The sequence below is a fragment of the Alligator mississippiensis genome, chromosome 5 (genome assembly GCF_030867095.1).
Source record: "Alligator mississippiensis isolate rAllMis1 chromosome 5, rAllMis1, whole genome shotgun sequence".
Lineage (NCBI taxonomy): Eukaryota > Metazoa > Chordata > Crocodylia > Alligatoridae > Alligator > Alligator mississippiensis.
Genome location: NC_081828.1, coordinates 44,694,886 through 44,715,996, shown reverse-complemented (window position 1 = coordinate 44,715,996; position 21,111 = coordinate 44,694,886). Strand labels below are relative to the sequence as shown.

The 21,111-nt window shown below is 48.3% G+C and overlaps 1 protein-coding gene across 11 annotated transcripts in view; it reads left to right on the top strand.

The window, feature by feature from the left end:
- Positions 1-21,111, top strand: part of DNM3 (dynamin 3) — a 332,054-nt gene that overhangs the window by 188,567 nt on the left and 122,376 nt on the right. The window lies entirely within an intron of this gene.

Here is a 21,111-nt window from a genome sequence, read left to right as displayed (position 1 = left end):
ATGTTACCAATTTGGTACATGTAGTGAGGATAATGGGTGCTTCTGACTTGACTGCGCCACATGAGTGTGAATGTAAATTGTGTTTTCTGGACTGGAGTTTCTCTTTAATGTTGACTCCTAGCTCTGTTGCTGCTAAACCACTGCGCAGATCCAAGACTGCAGACGCTCACACACAATTAATCTCACAAATTTATGAATGCCAAAGCATGGAGCAAAATGAAAACAACTGGAGGAATGTATAAGGGGAATAATTGGACTGTATCCAGATGTGCATGTGTAAAACATCACCCATTGACTCCTCCCCCATATCCTGTCTGAAGAAAGGAATTTTTTTCAAAAATAAACTGGGGTTATTTGAAAGAAGTTGTGGTGTCTGACTGAAATCTAATAGGCAAGGCAGAGTTAGTTGTAATGTGGAACATTCTCTGCTCTTCTATTTTTAACTCTTTCACTATCATTGAAATTAACAGCTTTATTGCCATTTTCTGCCCCTTTTGCCATGACCTTTGAGACATATATTTGAAGAGCACAGCGGGGGGGGAAAAAAAGAATCACAAACAGCCATACAAAGGTTTCCATGCTTGTCATACACAGTAATTTTTACAAATAGCAGTGAGCACCATTAAATTATCTGTCAGAATATTAGCATAACAAAGGCTGATGTGGAGCAAAGGATAACATGAGAGACTTTATAGATAAACCTTATTAACCAAGAGAAACAGAAATGGCCATCCCTTGTGCTTTCCTTACAGACAAGAGGATAAAAATGGAGGTTACAATCATGCTCTTGCAAATGAGTCAGTGACTTCCAGTGAAGGAAGACTGTTGTGATGTGTGCAGTTAGGGCCAGGGTCATTCCTAACAGCTGCCATTGCAGACTTCTTTCTAACTGAGATCCATGCTTATGCTGGGAACAGGGGAGGAGAAGTCTAGACGGGGGGGGAGCCCCCTCTCTTTCCCATTTTGTTAATAAATCTATCTTTCCCCTAATGATTCTGATGCACTTTTAATATTCTTCCTTTTTAGTAAATCACGTTGCCCATCTTTAAATACTTATGTGCTTTCTCAGCACAACCTTTTTTCTTTTCCTAGACATTTTGTAACACTTTTTTTTCCCCTCCACATATTAAAATAACAGAAATCCTGGCTGAGTTTTATAAAACACCCTCCCAAGCTTTCTCTACTGTCTTCTGTTTACTTTGGTTCTGTACCCAAATGGGATGAAAGAAGCTGCATTGCATCTACTTAAAAACTGCAATCGTTCCTTATGGCAGGGAAAACTCCTGAAGTTCTTCCTCTGATCCTAGTCCTTGCTCAGACAAAAATCTCACTAAAGCAAAGGCATGAAAATAACTAGGGTTCTCAGGATTTGGCTCACAAAGAGCACAATTACTGACTCCAGTTGCCTCCCTCCCCTGAAAACCGTTTTACTAGTAAACGACTCTCAGATGCTGACTTTGTTTTGAAAAACCAGGGTTTGAATTTCAACTTTCATTTTAGGGCTGCATAAAATGGAGTTAAATTTTGTAATTTGGATCTTGTTAAAGGGATGAGTAAGAATGTAAATACTCTAGTCTGGTAGCAGCTAGCTTTTTTTTTCCTAATGGAAAAGGATATACTATCTGTATAGGCAGGCACATATTGCCAGAAATGCACAGTTCTTACGTTTAAGTTGAATGAGCACAAAAGCATGATGCAGTTTTCACTTTGGGTATAAAATTGTCGGACACAAGTGTGATTTAGCAGAGTATGTTTTTGAACTTAGTGTCAAAGTATTTCCATTTAGAATACAGTGAAAGCTGTTTTAGACAAATAGCCACAGTCCTTTGAAAGAGAGTCCCAGAGGTTCATCTGAAAATGCTTTGTACTTGGAAAGACTGTTTAAAAAAAAAAAAAAAAAAGCCACAGCTCTCCATGTTGATATGTTGAAGTTACAGCAGCTGCTGAGGTGCGATGAAGTTGCCATGGTGACAGCACACATTGTATAACAGTACCACACCACCATCAAACTGCGGAGGTGAGAGGTAGTTTAAAAGTTGTATTAGTATTTTATGATACATCTGATACATTTTCAGCCCTGCAGTTGCCCAAGTTTTAACCAGTTTAGTCTTTCTGAATTCAGCCTAGCTCAACTGCTGAATGCCATTTATAGAAAGTAGAAAATTCTGCATTTTAAAAAATATTTAGGTGACACCCCCCCCCCTGGTATGATGGTTTCCCAGGCCCAGATTCCTGTGTAGAATTTGTCCAGGCATCAATGCATCTAATATTACCTTCCTCTCCTGTTTCTACTTTACAATCCAAGAGGGGTCTACTCAATTTTAGCCTCCATAGGAGGGTTATATTTTTCCTCTACTGGGAGAGAGAAGAGATGCTTAGAAAAGCTTGTGAAAATGTTGCAATGCAAGCCAAACTGACCTGAAATTGGCCTGGTTTAGAGTTTCTTTACAAACCTCGAATTTGGGTTGAGTTCCCCAGGCACCCAAACAGTGGAGTTGGTGCCTTTTGTGTTGGTGCCTTAGATACTGTTCTTGTTCAGGAAAACGAGACATAAAAGCAAACGAAAATACACTTTCATCACAGCCTTGTGTCCTATTTGCAGTTGTTAATATAGAATTTACTCTTCCACGTACAGGATGTCATGGGACATCTAAGCAAGCACCCCAGCCTGTTCATCATACGTTCCAGTAGGGGGCTCAGAATCATGGCAACTAGTTACTTTAATAATCCATCAGGCCCTACACATGCTTTAGGTCCTTTTCAACTGCCCTTCATTAATAAGATCTTGTTTAGCTAAAGTGATTTAGTGACTCATAAAATGTTCATGTAGCACCACTATTGCTTTGTTCACCTTTTGTTGAACCTGGACCAAGCTTCAAATGATCCTAGGACAATGTTTGGGACAAAATGTATGGGATTATTTGAAAACTCCTCAAAATTCAGTAGCGTTTAGATGGCAAAACTTTTAGTGGCTTTGGTAATTTCATATTTTTCAACATGAAAACTGAAAAACAGGATACAAACTTAAAACAAAGAGAGAGAACGACAAGGGGGAGGGGAAAGATCTGTGGAAACCCTGCAAATTATAACCACATGGCTATAATAGTTAGTCCCATGTAACTGAGGGAGAAACTATTTCAGTTATAATGTCCAAAAAAGAAACCTGCAGGACACTGCCCAAAGCACTAGTTAATAATTATTGCCTACAGTCTTGGAAATGGCCCAGCTTCTAGAATACTGCTGGATCCACTCATGGGTTCGTTTGTACTACTATGAGTTACTGAGCTTTTCTTCTACAAGGGTCTCTGAGTTCTCACTTATGAAATTTGGTGCCACAGTATCATGCTGTGAAACTATGTAGCAAAATCATTTCCACTAGGGACTAGGGAGGTGTTGTCATGCCTTTGTGGGAGGATGGCTTCAGTTAGTCAGCCTATATAAAAGAGCATTTCCCAAACCATCGCAGTGCATTCTTTGCTGCCACAGAGATCTGAATAAACATACTCCTATGACTGTGACTTCTATAGTTAACTTATCTGCTGATAGCTAGCTTCTTAAAGTTACTCATGTTATAGTTCAAGGCATGAGGGTATAATTTGTGGCCTCTAGGCTCATACCTATCTGCCAGTTCCTCCTCCCTGCCTCTTATCACTTCCACTTCTTGTCCCCACCCCAGAAGGACAGGCAATACAGTGTGGCACAGCCTGTAGTGTCAGGGAAGCCTGTGACCTGAAGCATCTGTACAGTGTGGGGAGCTGAGGGTGAAACTGGGAGCCTGTATGCATGGTGCAACAGTGAAGGGGAGTGCTTGTGGGACATACCGCCTATGGGGCATCTGTCTAGTACTGGTATGGCTCATGGAGTGTGTGATTTGTGGCCGCTGCCCACCTAAAAGTTGGACAGCCCTGGTCTACTCCGGATTTGTTGGACAGTGTGCCTTTGGATTATTTTTGAGTTTGTTGAATCCTGAAACTCATAAGAGCTTCAAAAGAAATGTTACCTGCGCAACCATGTCACCAGAGGCAGATGCATACATTCAGTGCCTAGTTCGCCGAAGAGAGGGTCAGATAGCGTCCCAGGGCAGTTTGTTGCACATTCACACTGTCATGTGGTTGATATGGTTCACTCAAAAGTCCAATCCACACCTTTACAGTTACACCATTCTCATACCCATTACAATAACTGCACCACACATCTGGATGTCCCTCACCATCACCTTTAACTGTCACAATCGTGTAAAGCACCACCTCACATCCTGCATGTATATTTGACTTCTCTGACTGCATCCAGACGTATGTGGACATTTGGCTCCCTGGGGACAACTAGTGGTGACACGCCTTGTGCTGCCACTAATTGTTCCTCAGGAACACCTGTGCCATGCATCAGACCAGGTTACCCTGGGTGGGGTAAGGGATTCTGGGGCCAGCCCAGTGCTGGCCCCAGCAGCCCTACCTGGGGTCCTGGGAGCCTCCTTGGGACTGATCCTGCTGTGCACATTTTTTTTCTGTGGGTCCTTTTGACTCCTGGATATTCAGGGGTCAAAAAACCACTCTGTGCTGCTACCTTCCAGCACGGAGAACAACTGAATGTGCAGTATGTGGCGCTGCAGATGTGTCTGTAGTGGCACATACTGCATGGCTGTGCTCATCTGGATGTGGCATCTGAGTTTTAATCTGGACCATTTTTTCCCCCTTTGGGAGTTCTGGAGTCAGCTTCTTTTCCAAGGTCTTTTATCAAGATACCTGACATGCATCTTCCTGCTGCCCCAGGTTTGGCATTATCGTCTGTTAGGTTTGAGGTTGAACCCAGCCAACATGGATGCAAACTTATAAGGCAGAGCCTCCTACTTAGCCCCATCTGATGCTGCAGGTTCCATCACAACTGACTGCTTCATCATTGTGGTTATCTTGGAATAATAGACTTGCTCAAAAAACCTCTAGAGTAATTTTTCAGCCTTTCTCCATTCCATGTGTAATGAAAAAGAAGAACATTTTTATCTCAAGGATTCCAAAAAGGAGAAGAAAATAAAGTATCGTCTTTTTCTCTTTCCCCCTTGTATGACGCACAGTACTTTTGGGAATTCCTTACTGGTCTTTTCACCAACTCCTCAGCTCAAGGCTTCAAGTGAAACAAATGCCTCCAATATATTGGTCTCCCTTTTCATGGTTAGGGTTCATCAAAACTTTTGCCTGCAATGTGCATCTGTATTTACTCGTGAGCCTGGAACATCTTGAAAACTTCCTAAGAACTGACCTTGCAAGCTCCTGAAACCTACTGACTTTTTCCCCTGATAGTTATAAATCTTTCAATATCAATAGTAAAATGCTAGGAATATTGTCTCATTCCATCCAAGGAAAATTGGCAGGTGGGTCTTGACCGAAAGTATATTTATTATGATAAAGACCATCCTCATAAACTGGTAGTTCCTTGGTTAGGTGGAGATCTGTGCAAATGTACTGCCTTAAAGGAGCTCCTTTGAGTCCACATCATATGGATAACACTGCTGTGGCCTTTACAGTACTAACCAGAGATCTACCAATTCATCATCTTTACCTTCTTTTTTTTAACAAGAAAATGAACTCAATCTGAATCCAGGTGTTTTGTTGGCTTGCATGGTGTATACTTTTCTAATTCCCCTTGGGCTCTTATGTTCACAGAGAAGCCAAAGAGTGCTACAGGTAGACCTTGATTTATGACTGTTTGAGTTATGACAAACGTCACTTACGACCTTGTAAATTACGACAGGGTTTCGAGGTTCTGGTGGGGTTTTGACTTTACAATGCTGGACACAGCTGCATGCAGCTGGTAAGTCTGTTGTGGTGGGGGGGCAGATCCATGCCCCTGCAGCAAGGGAGAGATTGGGGCTGGGGCTGGAACAGGGGCTGCCCAGCAGGCAGGGGGCATGGGGAAGGGGTGGGGTGGCTCCCACTGCTGTGCACCACTGGTCTAAGAGGGTATGGGGGGGGAGGCGTGTGCCCCTGGATCTTCACAGGGGGGCCAGGGCCAGGGCTGCACTCCAGGTTGGAGACAGAAGGTGATGAGAGTGGGGGCTATGCCCTCCTGCCACTCGCCCACCCGGGGCAGGGCGGGGCGGGCTGGGTTGGAGTGGAGCTACTGCGCTGCCTCCAGATAAGCAGCGCATAGCAGCCAGAGCTGCCCTCGTCTCCCCACCCGCCCCAGCTGAGCCAGTGGCGGCAAGGCATGGGGGGAGCATATGCCCCCGGATCTGTGCAGGGTGGGCAGGGTCAGGGCTGCACCAGGATGTGCTCTGGGCAGGCAGTTGGGGCTACGGTGAATTTTGGGCAACTGCAGTCCCCTGATAGAACCCACTCCACCACCCGCCCCACCCGCCCCCCCAATCCAGGGGCACGCCTCCCCCATGCCCTGCCACTGCTGCCACTGCCCCTCCCTGCCCTGGCTGAGAAAAAGCAGTGGCTCATCTGGGAGGCACGGGGAAGCCGGGATGGCTCCGCTCACTGCGCACCGCTTGTCTGTAGGGACTATAGCAGCTCTGCCCTGCCTTGGCTGGGTGAGTGGCAGGAGGGCATAGCCCCTGCTCCTAGCACCTTCCGCCACCTGCCTGGAGCACAGACTTGTGCAGCCCCGGCCCTGCCCACCCCGTGCAGATCTGGGGGCATATGCCCCCACCCATGCCTTCCCAGACTGGTGGCAGGAGCAGCAGTGAGAGTCATCAGACAAGCCACCAGACAAGCAGCTCCTGGACTGACAGCCCGCAGCAGCAGGAGCCGCCCACTCCTTCCCCATGCCCCCCGCCCCAGCTGGGAAGCTCTTGCCCCAGCCCCTGTCTTAGCCCCAGCCCCAATCCCTCCCTCGCTGCGGGGTGTTGATCTGTCCCTCCCTCCCCCCACCACAGCAGACTTACCAGCTGGAGGCAGGTGTGTTGAGCATGGTAAAGGAACCAATCCCCCATTTATAACATTGTTTCTGTGGGAAAACCGGTTCCAAGTTGCAACGTTTAGACTTAAGACATGGTTTTCAGGAACCAATTGCATCATAAGTCTGAGGACTGCCTATATTACAATCCACAAAGAACTTTATGGTTACATGGTACAGGCTAAACTGGACATGGGTGAAAGGTAAAGGGTTAACCCCATTATGCATAGGAGTCCTAGTAATTTTAGAATCTCTTTTGCAGAAGAAGCCACAAGGATTAGTGGTAGCAACTAAATACACCTTCAGAAAAGCTATTTTTGCCACAGTTTTGTTAAGGAAATGGATTATCTTTTTACCTCTTTCCAGGTTTTTTTCTGCTACCAGAGAATGTTCTTTAGCCTGAGTGTTGAACCGAGATTCAGTGTTGATTGGTCTACCCTATGAGCCCTGTCTCATTTCTTTCAAGAATACCTGTTTATCAAAAGGGCTTTTAAAATAATTATTGTCTTTGTTAGGAGGACTAGCGAGCTTATTGTCTTGATGACTTTTTCCACTTGTATACATAAAGACCAAGGTGTTTTGAGATCTCAATCCTATTTATGCCTAAAATAGCTTTAGATTTTCATCTGTTTCATCCCCCCCTGCTCCACCCTGATTTCTTCCTCTGATTCCATGCTCACTCAAGGAATCCTGCTTACATTGGAAAAAGGCCTTGTTCTATTACTTGAACAGGACTAAGCCCTTCCGAAAATCTAACTGATTTGAGATTTGTTGCCTATGGGGAAAAAGTGCAAGGGAGAACCTGTATAGTAAAACACATTTTTTCCTATTAGATTGAGAGATATTGAGCATTGTTATACTTTAGTCAGAAAACTACCCCCAGGCTTAATAGAATAAATAAATAGATGCCTCTGTTTCTTGTCTAGAGATTTGCCAAGCATCAGCGTGGAGTTCTGTCCATATTTTTATTCAGTTTTATTTGTTGGACTTGGCATTCTGCTTCTATGCTTGGTTTGCAAAGGTGGTGCTACAGTTCTGTTGTGGCCTGAAACTCCTTATCAACTCTCCTCTGATGTGGGTGGGATACTGCTTGCTAGTATTTCACAAGTAGAAATGCACTTCTTCTCCAAAGAAGAAAAAGCAGTTACTTTACTAGTAATTGTTGTTCGTCAATATTGTCTTTCTGCATTCATGGTAGCTCCACATTGTTGGGGTATCACCACATAGGAACGCAGCCCCCTGTGCCCTGATGACATCTGGGAGCCTACACTCACCACAGAGAATACCTTGGGGACTTAGCCAAACGGGGGTCCTCCTAGATCTAGCCTACCATGACGTCAATGTATTACTGAGTTCCAGGAGGGGTGGTGCCCACCCAGTCAGTTCTGGCCACGGGCATCCCTGATGGGGCTCGGCTCCAAAAAAGAAAATGACAGTGAATAAACAAACCCACAAAACCTTAGCCGGTTGGCTTGGCTGCTGCCCTGCCTGCAGCTCGCTGGCTCTCATGGCTTCTGCTATACTCTCCCTATAGCTTTAGTCAAGTAACTGACTTGCCACCACGGTAACAGAGGGGGCACAGCAGCAATTAACGCTTGTTGTGGGTAATGAGCTCCTCCGAGCTTGCAGATCAATCAATCTGCCACCCCGTTTCCGGGGATGTCTTTCTCTCATGATTAGTCTTCAGTGGGTCCATCCAGCCTGCTTCTCTTCACTCTTCTCCCCTCCTGCTTGAGCTGCCCAGCTGGAATTAACTCTCGGAGGTCTGGGAGACCCAATCTGGCATGCCAGGCGAGGCAATAAAGCCGGCTCTGTGCGTGCTGGGAGTCCCGTCCTCATTGTGGTCCTCCTCCTTGCAGGTAAATCGCGGCTCAAGCTGCTGCATTCCCCTGAAGGCGCACCACTAGCCTCTTCACACACATCCCCCCTCAGTCTCAAAGTTCTTTGTTTTTCAGGGCTTTGTAGTTTAGGGGTCTGAGCAGGTGAGCTTATCTGCCAGTCTTCATCATGTATGACTCATGGGGACCTCTGCCTTGTCTTCCCTCCCTCTCACCTACCACGTCTTTGATGTTAAGCTATTCCGTGGGGATATGAATAGTATCTCAGGTGATGATCATACAACAAGGTTGGTTTTCGGCTGGGCTCCACCATCCCTACACCCTCTTGAGTGATGAGACATCTTTCCCTGCTGGTGCTGAGTGCGAGTCACTGGTTCTCAGTTCCTCTCTGGCCCGGTTCAGCTGTGGGCTTCAGAAGAGGCTGATGGCTGTATTTTCTAGGTGGGTCTCCCCTGCTCGTGTTTCAGCCTGGCTTGTGGTAATCTTCCTTCTCTCTGGGATCAGTGGATCCTGGGGAGATGGGGTCTCTGCCTGCTAGTCTCAGAGATTCACACTCAAGTGACTCACTGGGTCTCAGGTGTTGACCCTCTGGCTTGATTAATTAGAACTCAGGTGTGCAGGGGATCTGACTTTCCCCTGCTATATTTCCCTAGCCTGGGATTACTGAATAACACAAAAAAAGGAATACTCTGAGCCTGTGTGTGGGGTTCCAGTTCTGCTATCTTTAGCTGGCTTGAGCGTGTTGGCTGTTTTGTTCAGTTCCTCCAGGCAAATCCCTCTTTTCCCTGTGTAGTCTAGGACCCCTGAGGCTTACTGCCTCTGATATCCCCTCCTGTCCTCTCCCAAGGGTTTAACAATCTTTCACGGGGGCACTCTTCCTCCCAGTGTCCCTGTTTTCCCAGCTGATGGGTTCACTCACAAGTACCCCGCTGTCCAGCTTCACCTACCTGGGCAGTTGGTCGGGATGGTTCCTCACTTGGGGTTGCAGTATCCCTGGCATCTCACAAGAGTTTGGCTGGCTGGGTCTCAGCTGTGGCAGAGTCCTCTTCCTGGTCCTGCAACAGTGTCTCCCTTTTTCTCCATGCCAAACAGCGAGCTCCTCTCAGCGTTCTCCCTTTAAACTTCCCAGGCTTCCTCTGGGCCAATCAGCACAGGCCCTCGGGGCACATGTTTCCTGGGCTAGGTGTGTGGCTTCTATTCCCTTCCCTGGAGCTCCTTTTGGTGTGCAGGGTAAGCGCTGCCTACTTGGAAGCCTGTTGGGTGAGTCGTCTTCCCCCAATGTTTCCCTGCCGTGCCTAGCAGCACAGCCTATCTGGCCCCTGCTAGGTGAGTTCCCTTCCCTGGAGCTTCCTTGGAATGCCGGGTGGTGTGGTTTTCCTGGACCCTGCTGGGTAAGTTTTTCTCCTGGGGCTTGCAGGCCAGGAAGGCACTGCTCGTCCAAGCCCTGCCAGGTGCCTTTTTTCCTGGCACAATCTGTCCTGTGGGGGTCTAGTGGGGGCTGCTTCTCAGCCCCTGCTACAAGGGGAAAAAATAAGATAGTGATGGGAACACTCCTTTACATAGACCAAGTCAATGATGTCATCCTAGTATGAAAATTTTGGCACTGAGTATCAAGCTATGGAAGTAGGAATATGCAGAGGCAACTCTCTAAAACGAATCAGCATAAGTAAGAAACCCCCCTTTTCCTAACTGGGTAAAGTTTTGCAGCCTTGGAAATTAATGTTGTGTGCTGCAGTATCATAATGAAGAACAGGACACATTATTTGAAGAGAGAGAACTCCCTATGCCAGACATGAAATCAAGCCAAACATGGATTGGTAAACCCTTTGGATCATCTCTGTTGTCATCAATAATGGGACTAAAGTCTGTGTGTTCCTCCCTCTAAGCCTTGTGGAGGTTTTATTCTTTATTTTAGCTCTTTGATTGGATAAGTTGCATCTTCCATTGCTTCTGGTTAAAAAAAAAATAAATAAAAAAAATCTTTTTTTCACATTTGGCTCCTTTTCATAGATTCATAGATGTTAGGGTCGGAAGGGACCTCAATAGATCATCGAGTCCGACCCCCTGCATAGGCAGGAAAGTGTGCTGGGTCTAGATGACCCCAGGTAGATGCATATCCAACCTCCTCTTGAAGACCCCCAGGGTAGGGGAGAGCACCACCTCCCTTGGGAGCCCGTTTCAGACCTTGGCCACTCGAACTGTGAAGAAGTTCTTCCTAATATCTAGTCTAAATCTGCTCTCTGCTAGCTTGTGGCCATTGTTTCTTGTAACCCCCGGGGGCGCCTTGGTGAATAAAGCCTCACCAATTCCCTTCTGTGCCCCCGTGATGAACTTTCCTTCAAGTTAAGACCATCAGTCTGTTTCCTTGAGTATTAGGACAAAATGGAAGAGTATAAATCAGATGAAAAGGTAGTAAAGTATATATCATAGGATAGAATGTTACATTTCATAAAGATTTCCATGTTCCTCACAATTTTCAAGGTAAGAGTTATGTTTTTGGGGGAAGAAAATCAGATAGGACACCATTATTTTTGATTTGCTGACTGAAAAACATATCCAGAAAGATTATAGTAAAAGGATTTACCTTAACTTGGCTACACCTCGTATCTTGTACACTTGTCTAACCAACCACATCTTGTACACAACCACCATATCTTGTACACCTGTCTAACCAACCTGAAGAAGCTTTCAAATGAAAGAGATATTTCTTCAGACATGAAGAGGTATGCCTTGCGTTATAAAGGTTGTCTAACTTTATCCCAACTGTCCAATTGGTTCAATGAAAGATATCACCCTAAGAAATCCTTGCCTCTCACATAATTCGTGGAGCACTATGGTTATATCATCACTCTGACACTAAACTTGATAAGTACATAACTAGGAAAAGTAATCACAGCGGCTTAACATGTAGAACTACATACCTAAACTTGCTTTCCCTGGCAATCCTAGGACCTGAATCATGTTGCTTGCATGCCATGTGCTGTGCTTTAAATAGTTTACTAATTCACTTGTTTTTCTAGCAGTCCTCTGGTTTTCCTGGAATTCACTCTCTTTCCATCTTCTACAGCAGGGGTAGGCAACATTTTTTTCCTGGAGTGCCAAAAAACACCGTAATGCCTACCTCAGAAAGTGCCGGAGTGCTGGCGTGACAGAAAAACAAAATGAGGGCAAGGGGTACATGGCAGGATGCCCTGCCCCCCAGCCCTACTGCCCCTGTCCCTTGTAGCTGCCTATAAATTCATCAGGGGAGGGCAGCAGGAAACAGGAGACGTTCTATTTACTAGGGCACCCCCTGGAATAACGAGGAACAATGGCCACAAATTGACGGAGAGCAGATTTAGGTTGGACATTAGAAAGAACATCTTCCCAGGAATGTTTGCCAGAATCTGGAATGGGCTTCCAAGGGAGGTGATGCTCTCCTGTACCTTTGGGGGGGGGGGGTGGTCTTTAAGAGAAGACTGCACAAGCCCTAGCTAGGGTCATCTGACCCCAGAGCTCTTTCCTGCCCAGGGCAGGGGGTCAGACTCAATGACCTACTGAGGTCCCTTCTGACCCTAACCTCTGTGAATCCGAATCTGAAAATTTGATGCTGATTCAGCGAATCAGCGATTCGGACATAGGCACAGCTTTAAATGTTTTTTCTACATACCTTGACATACCAGGCATGGCTCGTGAATGCTGCGATGCTGAGGCAGATGGAGTGTCTCACAGGAACACGGTTGGGGGGGGGGAGGGGGCATGCTCAGCAGCAAACCTGGAAGTGGACCATAACTACTTCTGGTCCACTTCTGTGTCTGCTGGGGGGTGCGCGCGGGGGGGGGGGGGGCAGTGCCCCTCTGGCTCAGGGATCAGCCACAGTGAATCCTGGGTGCCCCCCCCAGACCCAGGAGGCACCAGTCGCCAACTGGCGGGGGCGCAGGGAGGGGGACCCTGCATGTTCCCTGGCAGACCCAGAAATGGACCAGAAGTGCTTCTGGTCCAGTTCCAGGTCTTCTGCTGAGCGTGCTGGGGATCCCCCCGCGCTTCTGTGTGATGGTCCATCCGCCCCAACATTGCAGCATTCACGAGCCACCTGGTACCTTGAGGTATGGTGAAAACATTTCAAGTTATGTCTATATCCAAATTGCTGAATCTTTGCAAATCTGTCTGAATTGATTTGGAGGGTTCCGATTCGATTTGGAGAGATTAAAGTGTCTTCTGATGTGATTACGGATTCAGAGATTCAGCCACCGAATAGGGCTGAATCTCTGCCGAATCGAATCAGGGACTGAAATTTTGCACAGTCCTAGTAACCATTACTAATTTGGCTGAGGTATTTACTGTTACTGCTGTGTCACAATTCAGTATTGTTAGAGAGGAAAAGAACTTTGTTAAAGGTTTGTATCTCTATAACTAGAGACAATTTTCAGAAGACTGGAAGGGTAATTACATTCAGTCTATTAAAATGCATCTGTTATTTCAATTACAAGAATGTAGGGGCACAAAAATAAAAGGAAGTAGAAAAATTCATAAGGAAATGAATGAAGTATATTCTGTATGTGTAAATGGGATTAAGCTAAAATCCCTCATTTCTGTTCATCTACATTTCAGTGTAACAAGGGAGAGCACCATCATTGGCAGAAATCGATTTGGTTCAAGTAGACTCTAACAAGGAAGAGTAAGGCAATGGGTACAATCCTGTAAAGGATAGTTCTTATGGGAACATTTCCCTGTTTCATAGTTGGTAAGGTCCGAAGGGACCTGAGCAGATCATCAAGTCTGACCCCCTGCCATGGCAGGAAAGAGTACTAGGGTCAAGTGACCCCAGCCAGGTGTTCATCCAGCCTCCTTTTAAAGACCCCCAGGGTAGGAGCCAGCACCACTTCGCCTGGAAGTTGGTTTCAGATCCTAGCTGCCCTGACAGTGAAGTAGCGCCTCCTGATGTCTAGCCTGAATCTACCCTCTGCCAGCTTGTGACCGTTATTTCTAGTCACTCCTGGGAGTGCTTGGGGGAACAGGGACTCTCCCAACGCTTGCTGGTCCCCCCTGACTAGTTTGTAAACGGCCACTAGATCCCCCCTCGGCCTTCTCTTGTGGAGGCTGAACAGGTTCAGGTCCCGTAGCCTCTGCTCATAGGGCCTGCCCTGCTGACCCCTGATCATGCGGGTGGCCCTCCTCTGGACCCTCTCCATGTTGTCCACATCCCTCTTGAAGTGCAGTGCCCAGAACTGGATGCAGTACTCCAGCTGTGGCCTGACCAGTGTCGCATAGAGGGGGAGGATCACCTCCTCAGACCTGCTTGCGATGCATTTGTGGATGCATTACAAGGTACGGTTGGCCTTCCTGACCACATCCCCACACTGTCGGCCCATTTTCATATTGGCCTCAATAACGACTCCTAGATCTTTCTCTGCCTCTGCACTGAAGAGAAGGGAGTTCCCCAGCGTGTAGGTTTGCTGCTGGTTCTTCCTCCCCAGGTGCAGTACCCTGCACTTGTCAGTGTTGAAACCCATCCTGTTCTCTTCCACCCAACCCTGTAGCCTGTCCAGGTCCGATTTACAGCCTATTCCTTTCTTCTAGCACGCCCATTTCTCCCCACATCTTAGTGTCATCTGCAAATTTGAACAGGGTACATTTTACCCCTTTGTCCAAGTCACTGATGAAGATGTTGAACAGTGCGGGCATGAGGACTGAGCCCTGGGGAACACCACTGCCCACGTCCCTCCAGGTCAAATAAGACCCATCCATCGCCACTCTGGGTGCGGCCCTCCAGCCAGTTAGTGACCCATCTGGCTCTGTAGGCATCGACACCACAATCTCCTAGTTTTTTAATGAGAATGGGGTGAGAGACAGTGTCGAAGGCCTTCCTGAAGTCCAGAAAGACTATATCCACCGCGAAAACTGCATCCAGGGATTTGATGACCTGGTCATAGAAGGCCACCAGGTTGGTCTGACAGGACCTGCCTCTAATAAACCTATGTTGGTTGCCCCTAAGCATAGTCTCCCTTGCTCACCCCTTGTGGACATGCGCCAGGATAATTTTCTCAAAAAACTTCCCCAGGACCGAGGTAAGACTAACGGGCCTATAGTTTCATAGTTGGTAAGGTCGGAAGGGACCTGAGCAGATCATCAAGTCTGACCCCCTGCCATGGGCATGAAAGAACACTGGGTTCAAACGATCCCAGCAAGCTGTCTATCTAGCCTCCTTTTGAAGACCCCCAGGGTAGGAGCAAACACCACTTCCCTTGGAATTTGGTTCCAGATCCTAGCCACCCTGACTGTGAAGTAGTGTCTCCTGACATCTAGCCTGAATCTACTCTCAGTCAACTTATGGCCATTATTCCTTGTTACTCCCAGTAGTGCTCAGGGGGAACAGGGACTCTCCCATTGCCTGCTGGTCTCCCTTGGCTAGTTTATAGACGGCCACCAGATCCCCTCTCAGCCTTCTCTTGTGGAGGCTGAACAGGTTCAGGTCCCGTAGCCTCTCCTCATAGGGCCTACCCTGCTGCCCCCGGATCATGCAAATGGCCCTTCTCTGGACCCTCTCCATGTTGTCCAAATCCCTCCTGAAGTGTGGCGCCCAGAACTGGATGCAGTGCTCTAACTGTAGCCTGACCAATGTCTCATAGAGGGGGAGGATCACCTGCTCATGATGCATCTGTGGATGCATGACAAGGTGTGATTAGCTTTACTGACTGCGTCGTCACATTGGCGGCTCATGTTCATCTTGGAGTCTATTATGACTCCAAGATCCTTTTCTGCCTCTGCTGATGAGAGGGGAGTTCCCCAGCGTGTTGATATGCTGCTGGTTCTTTCTCCCTAGGTGCACTACCTTGCACTTGTCAGTATTGAATCCCATCTTATTCTCATCCGCCCACCCCTGTAACCTGTCCAGATCCAATTGCAGCCTGTCCCTCCCTTCTAGCGTACCCACTTCTCCCCACATCTTAGTGTCATCCGCGAATTTGAACAAGGTGCTTTTCACCCCCTTGTCCAAGTCGCTGATGAAGATGTTAATCAGTGAGGGGCCGAGGACCAAGCCCTGGGGGACCCCACTGCCCACATCCCTCCAGGTCGAAAATGACCCGTCCTCCACCACTCTCTGGGTATGGCCCTCCAGCCAATTAGTGACCCATCTGACTGTGTAGTCATCGACACCACAATCTCCTAATTTTTACCGAGAATAGGGTGAGACTCAGTGTCGAAGGCCTTCCTAAAGTCCAGAAAGACTACGTCCACCACGACACCTGCTTCCAAGGATTTTGTGACCTGGTAATAGAAAGCCACCAGGTTTCATAGTTGCATAGTAGCTAGGGTCAGGAGGGACCTGAACAGATCATCTAGCCACATGACCCCCTGCCACAGGCAGGAATGAATGCTGGGTTCACAAGACCCCAGACAGGTGATTGTCCAACCTACTTTTGAATTTGCCCAAGGTAGGGGCGAGGACCACTTCCCTGGGAAGTTGGTTCCAGATTTTGGCCACCCTAACTGTAAAATATTGCCTTCTGATCTCTAACCTAAACTTATTCTCCATCAGCTTATTACCATTGTTTCTTGTCACCCCAGGTGGTGCTGGGGAGAAAAGGGCTCTGCCTATTTGCTGTTGATCTCCCCTGATGAATTTGTAGGCAGCCACCAAGTCCCTCCTCCTGCTGAGGCTAAACAGGTTCAGGTCCTTTAGTCTCTCCTCATAGGGCCTGTCCTGCTGCCCTCTCATCAAGCGGGTGGCCCTCTGAACCCTCTCCAGGCTGGCCACATCCCTTTTGAAGAGCGGCGCCCGGTACTGGACGCAATACTCCAACTGCAGCCTGACCAAAGTCACATAGAGGGGGAGTACCACTTTTCTGGACCAGCTTGAGATGCACCTTTGGATGCATGACAAGGTATGGCTGGCCTTGCTGGCTGCGGTCTGGCATTGGCGGCTCATGTTCATCTTAAAGTCAATAATGACTCCAAGATCCCTTTCTACCTCTGTGCTTTCAAGAGGGGAACTCCCTAGCCTATATGTATGCTGTGGATTCCTTCTCCCAAGGTGCAGCACCCTGCATTTATCTACGTTGAACCCCATCCTATTCTCGTCTGCCCGCTTCTGTAGTCTGTCTAAATCTAGTTGCAGCCTCTCTCTCCTGTCAAGTGTGTCCACCTCGCCCCACATCTTAGTGTCATCAGCAAACTTGGACAGCATGCTTTCCACCCCCTCGTCCAACTCGCTGATGAAGATGTTAAACAGTGCAGGCCCGAGGACTGAACCCTGGGATATCCCACTGCTCACATCTCACCAGGTTGAGTACAGCCTGTCCACCACTACTCTCTGGGTGTGCCCCGTCTGCCAATTTTTTATCCATCCAAATGTGCAGGCATTAATGCCGCAGTCACTTAATTTATTGATGAGGATGGGGTGAGAGACAGCGTCAAAGGCCTTCTTAAAGTCTAGAAAGACTACGTCCTCAGCAACACCATCATCCAAGGATTAGTTACTTGGTCATAAAAAGCAATCAGGTTGGTCTGGCGGGACCTGCCTTTGATGAACCCATGCTGATTGCCCCTGAGCATGATCTCCCCTGCAGGCCCCCCACAGATGTGCTGCTTGATGATTCTCTCCAAGTGCTCTCCGAGCACTGAGGTGAGGCTTACAGGCCTATATTTACTTACGTCCTCCTTCCTCCCCTTCTTGAAAATTGGGACCACATTAGCCAGTTTCCAATCCCCCGGCACCTGGCCAGATGACCACGAATGCTCATACAGCCGGGCCAAGGGCTCCGCGATGACCCCTGCCAGCTCCCTCAACACTCTTGGATGGACGTCATCTGGACCTGCAGATTTAAAAATGTCTAGCCCTTCCAGAAGATCCCTAACTACATCTGCACTGACTGAAGGCGTGACAGAGCTATCCCCGAGATTGTCCCTACCTCTGGTAGGTGGGATATCCCGGTCCCTGTTCAAGAAAACAGAGGCAAAGAAACTGTTAAAAGTATCAGCTTTCTTGTCTGTCATGGCCACAAGATTTGGTCTGACAGGACCTGCCTCTAATGAACCCATGTTGGTTGCCCCAAGCATAATCTCCCCTGCTTGCCCCTCGCAGATGTGCACCTGCATAACTTTCTCAAAGAGCTTCCCCAGGACCGAGGTAAAACTAACAGGCCTGTAATTTCTTGGGTCCTCCTTCCTCCCTTTTTTGAAAATGGGGACCACATTGGCCCTTTTCCAGTCCTCTGATACCTTGCCAGAGCACCACGAGTGCTCGTAAAGCTGTGCCAGGGGTCCCGCAATGACCTCTGCTAATTCCCTCAGCACTCTGGGGTGGAGGTCGTCAGGACCTGCTGATTTGAACACGTCCAGTCCTTCCAGAAGTTCCCTGACTAGGTCCTCACTGACCTTGGGCCTGGCTGCGCCTCCCCTGGGACCATTGGGGATCCCTGTGTGGGGGATGACCTGGTCCCTGCTCAGAAAAATGGAGGCAAAGAAATTGTTAAATAGGTTAGCTTTGTCATCTGGTGAGACCGCCAGATTTCCAAGCAAGTCCTGCAGAGGCCCCACATTACTCGGAACCTTCTTTTTACCCCCTGTGTATTTAGAAAAGGACTTCTTGTTATCCTTGATCCGGGTCACTAGTCCCAGTTCCATCTCCGCCTTGGCCTTCCTAACAGTCCCCCTACAATCCTGAGCAATGGAGGTATAGTCCTCCCTAGTGATGGCCCCTCCGTTCCATTGGGTGTACGCCTCCTTCTTTGCTTTGAGACATTCCTGGGTGCTTTTGGTGAGCCGTGGGGGCTTTTGAGCTCTCTTGCCCCCTTTGATCCGTGCTGGGATTGCCACCCTTTGGACTTGGAGGATCGTCTCCTTCAGGAACGACCACTCTTCTTGGATTCCCAACTCCCCACCTCTCCGGCACCTCAGTGCCTCCCTGACTAGTCTCCTTAGCTTAATGAAATTAGCCCTCCTGAAGTCCAGGGCTGCTGTCTTACTGCAGGCCTTTGTCACCCTGCGCTGGATGGTAAATTCCAGTAGGCGATGATCTCTCTTACTGAGGTAATCAAGCACCTGCAGTCCCCTCACCGGGTCATTGCTTGTGCCCATGACCAGGTCCAACAAGGCATTTCCCCTGGTGGGACTTTGTACCTCCTGGGTTAGAGGCAGGTCCTGTAAGACGGCTAGGAACCTACGTGAGCGGTCAGACCTGGCTGACTACTCTTCCCAGCAAATGTCCGGATAGTTTAGGTCACCCGTGATGACCACATCCTTTGACTTAACTGCCTCTGCAAGCTGACCTGAGAATTCCCTGTCTAGCTCTTCTCCCTGGTTGGGTGGTCTGTAGTAGACCCCCACCTTTAAGTCCTTTTGCCTCCAATCCACTTGTTTTCTGACCCAGAGCACTTCAGTCTGCCCTTCCTCTGACCCAATGCTGCTTGTTGAGGATGTGAATTGTTCTTTGACATAGAGCGCCACACCCCCTCCTTTCTTCCCTGTTCTATTCCTCCTGTACAACCTATAGCCCTTGATGTTCACTGCCCAGTCATGCGTTGGATCCCACCATGTTTCAGTGAGCCCCACTATGTCTGGGTTTGTGTTAGCTAGCAGGAGGGCAAATTCCTCCTGCTTCTTCCCCATACTATGAGCATTAGTGTAGAGGCATTTAAGGCCTCCTGATGGTGCATACACTGCCCCCCTAATCAAAGGACTATCCTGGTATTTCTTGTGTTTGTCGTCAGTCTTGGTTGGGCTATTCTTGTGGGTGACACTTGGTTTGGTGTTCCGAGGCTCCCTCCAACCTCATCCTCTCCTTCCCCCATGAGCCTAGTTTAAAGCCTGCCAGAGGAGATCAGCCAACCTGAATGAGAACATACGCTTATCTTTGGGGGAGAGGTGAAGCCCATCCCACCCAAGCATGTCTCTTGTCTTGAAGTATGGGTCATGGTCCAAGAAGCCGAAGCCCGCCTCGAGACACCATTCCCGAAAGTGCAAGTTGACCTCTCTGATGTAAGTCTCATGGTGTCGTCCACGTCCGCTCACTGGAAGGACAGATGAGAAGAACACCTGTGCCCCTGTCTCCTTCAGCTTGCCTCCCAGAGCATGGTAGTCCTTCATCAGATGATCCGGGCTTCTCCTGGCTGCATCATTAGTGCCCACATGAATTAGTACCATGGGTAGTAATCAGTGGGCCAGATAATGGCCCTCCTATATTTTCCTGGGTCCTCCTTCCTCCCTTTTTTGAAAATGGGAACCACATTGGCCCTTTTCCAGTACTTTGGCACATCAGAGCACCATGAGTGCTCGTAAAGCCATGCCAGAGGTCCCATAATAACCTCTGCTAGTTTCCTCAGCACTCTGGGGTGGAGATCGTCAGGACCTGCTGATTTGAACACGTCCATTCCCTCCAGAAGTTCCCTGACTAGGTCCTCAATGACCTTAGGCATGGGTGTGCCTCCCATGGGGCCTACAGGGGTCCCAGTGGCGGGGATGGCCAGGTCCCTACTCAGAAAAATGGAGGCAAAGAAATTGTTAAATAGATTAGCTTTGCTGTCTGATGCAATGACCAGATTTCCTAGTGTGTCCTGCAGAGGCCCCACATTACCTGGTACCTTCTTTTTACCCCCTTTGTATTTAAAAATACATATAGACTTAAAAAAGGACTTCTTGTTGTCCTTGATCCGGGTAGCTAGTCTCAGTTCCATCTCTGCCTTGGCCTTCCTGACCGCCCCCCTAAAGTCCCGAGCAACAGAGGTATAGTCCTCTCTGGTGATGGCCCCTCCCTTCCAATGGGTGTACGCCTCCTTTTTAGCTTGGAGAAATTTCCGGATGCTTTTGGTGAGCCATGGTGCCCTTTGCACCCTCTTGCCCCCTTTGATCCGTGTAGGGATTACCTCCCTTTAGGCTTGGAGGATCGTCTCCTTAAGGATCGACCGCTCTTCCTGGACACCCGACTCCCCACCCCTCTGGGACCTCAGTGCCTCCCCAACTATTCTCTTTACCTCATTGAAATCCACCTTCCTGAAGTCCAGGGCTGCTGCCTTGCTGCAGGCCTTTGCCACTTTGCACTGGATGGTGAATTCCAGCAGGTGATGATCGCTGTCGCCCAGGTGGTCGAGCACCCGCTTTCCTCCAACCAGGTCGTCGCCTGTGGCCAAGACCAGATCCAGCAAGGCATCTCCCCTGATGGGGCTGTGCACCTCCTTGGTTAGATGGAGGTCTTGTATCTCAGCTGGGAACCTATGTGAGCTGTCAGACCTGGCTGACTGCTCCTCCCAGCGGATGTCTGGAAAGTTTAGGTCGCCCATGATGACCACATCCTTTGACCTAACTGCCTCCGTGAGCTGACTTAAGAATTCCTGGTCTTGCTCTTCTCCTTGGTTGGGTGGTCTGTAGTAGATCCCCACTATTAAGTCTCTTTCTCCTCCAA